Consider the following 3,665-nt stretch of genomic DNA (forward strand, 5'->3'; position numbering starts at 1 on the left):
AGTGGAATTATTATTGTTCATCGTTATTTTAATGAGCGATTCACATCGAGACGGATGACAGTTTACATTGGCCGACATTATTAGCTCAGCCAGGTATTCATTCATTGAACGGTACCTACCTACCTATTTATAATTTTTCTTATTCGAAACGATAATGGGGCCCTATTTCGTGGTCGATTTGAGATTAGGTGGTACCTATTTTGATAGGTAAGTAAGTACGATAAAAAGGCCCCATTTCTTTCGTGGTCATTTTGAGATTAGTTAGGTATCATTAACCTTATCATTAGGTAGGTAACTGTGTAGGTAGTATGTCGATAACTACCCACTGTCCTATAGTTTAATGGGAATTAATTTTCCGAGTCGAATTCATGAAGCAATTATTATTCACATCGGCGCATCATCTATTCTATAGGTGGGTAAGTATAAAGACTGCTTTCGGATCACAATAAGTGCTAATACTTCGATACAACCCTACCTTGGATAGCTGCCGTAGCGGCAGAATGTCATCAATGGGAATTTAGAGCATAAATCGACGATTCAATGCAATAACGTCATCGTAGGTATCGTGACAATGCATTCATTAAACGAAGTTGCGATTTTATATGACAGATCACAGCACTGTCGTGTCGCGGGAACGTTCTGCGATTTGAATCTGACATGGGCTGATTTTAAAGAAAATACCGAAGATATTGATTTTTCCCACTCAATATCGACGTTTCGGCTTAAATATGTTCAATAAGCATGTCACTCATCATGTTAAATGTGCCGAAATTCCTTCGTTGCAAAGTTTATATCATTTTTTGCAGTTCGACGTTTAACATAGGGGCAGATTGGCAATGCGCGGAGGTGACATTTATTTTTTATAACTTTTATTATAACTATCTTATTACTCGATGGACAACGTTAAAACTTTGGGGAATATGTAAATATGCATCGTCTGAAACATATCTACAATGCGGCTGCACTCAATGAATTTATAAAAATCGGCGGTCACAGTTAGAGTTCCGTAAACAACGCGACCGAATTATGCCAAATTATCAGCTATGTTTCGCATTAATCATTTCAAAATCATACGTATATTTAAAATGTGTACTGAAGAGAGCTGGCCGCCTACCTAGCCGGCTGGCTTTATATTTTAGTAAATGAATTTTTTTAAATCGGGTAATTTAATACTTAATTATAAATAATGAATAATTATTATTAACGTGACAAATTTTAACTTAAAAATGAACTAATAGTCTTATACAGTAGAGAAGATTTCTACGTTACTGTTGGAGCATTATTGCTACTTCAACTTTTCACTAATAATAATTTACTGGAAGTATTTGGCAAAAGTGTTATCCTATTAAAAATAATTTGTACAATCCCGATGATTTCAGTAGGAAGTGAGCGTTGTTTCTCAACTTTAGAAAAGGTTAAGTCATTTTTGAGAAATACAATGACTCAAGACAGGCTAAATGCTCTTGCGATGTTAAGTATAGAAAAACAATTGATATCGTCAACACCAGACTTTAATGTTCGTGTTATCGACGTGTTTTCAAAATCGATGGAAGATGGGGACTTCTTGCATAAATAGGTGAGTTTTTTTTGCACGCCCTCATATTCTTGTCACCGGCCGCCACTGGTCGTGACGTGTTCATACGTTTGAATTGCCCGCCCCGCCGCCGCCCCGCGCCCGCCAAACCACCACGGACGAGCACTCAGGAAAACACGTTTGTTTGTGATGCGGGAGTGTCGAGTTACGAATTGTCTTACAAAAATTTGTCTGTAAAAAGAATCTGTTAAAGGTAAGTTATTATTTTTGTATTCTATAGGTTTAATGAAGTTTTATATTTATAAATTGAAAACATTTTGAACTCTATCTTTCATTATAAGCATTTAATTTGAATTAATAAGAGACTCGAGCCTTTACCCGCCAAAGTGATCCCAGCTTCGCCTACGCGTAGGGTTGGCACCACCATGTGTACTTTTTATTATTTTGCATTCCATGAATTATGTTTTTGAAATATCTGTATTAAAATAATATGTCTGCATGATCTTGTCAACAAATATTACTTATTAACTACATGAGTATATTTTTTGTTTCAGATAAAATATTCCGTGCGAAGAAAATGTCTAATAAAAAAAGAAATTACACCACCAAACACGACGAGGAGATGATGAATATTGCATTAGAATTAATGCGAGATAAAAAGTTATCGTCGTAAGACTTGTGGTGCATCGATACCTATTGTCCAATGGGCGACAATTTTTATTTGATGGCAATCCGCCAGGGAAAAAATGGGCATATTCTTTTCTTAAACGTAACAAAGTTAATTTAACAACACGATCCACTCAAAATATAAAAAGATCACGCGCCGAAAAAAATCAAGTGAAATCGAAATGTATTTCAAAAACTTGAAAGAGACATTGAAAGATGTACCACCGGAAAATATATTAAATTATGATGAAACCAATTCGGTGGATGACCCGGGTGCGTCCAAGTGCATTTTTCGCCGCGGTATTAAATATCCAGAACGTGTAGTGAATTACACAAAAGGATCAATTTCTGTGATGTTTGCCATATCTGCAGGTGGTGTTTGCTTGCCACCGTATGTGGTTTATAAAGCGGAACATTTATTTCACCAGTGGCGAATAAATGGACCTATTGGAGCAAGATATAACAGGAGCAAATCTGGCTGGTTTGATTCTGTTATTTTTGAAGACTGGTTCCAACAAATAGCTATACCTTGGGCTAATTCTAAAATTGGACCAAAGGTTATAATTGGAGATAATTTGGCGACACACATCAATCATTACGTTGTAGATTTGTATCAATCAAACAATATTAAATTTGTTTTTTTGCCACCAAACTCGAGTCATTTGACTCAACCGTTAGATGTTTGTTACTTTGGGCCCATGAAGAAGTTGTGGCGTACTATATTATTAAAATATAAATACCAGAATCCAAGAGAAACATCTCTAAATAAGGCACATTTTCCAGAACTTCTTAAACAGCTGATTAACGAATTGGACGAAAAAAGGCATAATATCAAATAGAAATGAATATTCAATAGAAAAATCATTTTTAGATTACCTGAAGGAAATTAGGTCACCCAACCCTACGAAGAAAGAAAGAAATAAAAGACTTTTCACGCCAGAACAGGTTCGGTACTTCGCCTACTACCAATATCTTGCTAAATTGAACCTTATACACCCATCACTATGGTTCATATTGTTTTGAACACATCTATTTACTATTAAATCTTTTCCTTTATTTATATATATGGCTACATTTGAAAAATATAACGCTGGGCGAAGTTCGGGTAAGTACACCATGCTTCTGAAATTTCATGTCACTTGTACAAAATTGACAACGCAATACTTCATTGGATATAATTACTAGTTACGAAAACATTTTAATTTTTATGGTATTACGCAAAATCACACTAAAACTAGGCGAAGTTCGGGGTCACGACGGAACTGTTATTGTTAGCAAATTGTTAGCAAAGTATAGCAATATTGTAGTTTGAACTCTTTTGACAAGTACACCGACCTGTTACCTATATGCCAAATGCCAAGGCCATAGACTAATGGCCAAGGCTGTGTCACAAGAGATTGTGATTGATGATATAACTTCTGTGTTGCAAAATTAAGCGAAAGTAAATTTTCGGCCACTTTTTTGA

This window comes from Rhyacophila brunnea, unplaced genomic scaffold (genome assembly GCF_057557595.1).
Source record: "Rhyacophila brunnea isolate RB1 unplaced genomic scaffold, BYU_Rbru_1.0 scaffold_20, whole genome shotgun sequence".
NCBI lineage: Eukaryota > Metazoa > Arthropoda > Insecta > Trichoptera > Rhyacophilidae > Rhyacophila > Rhyacophila brunnea.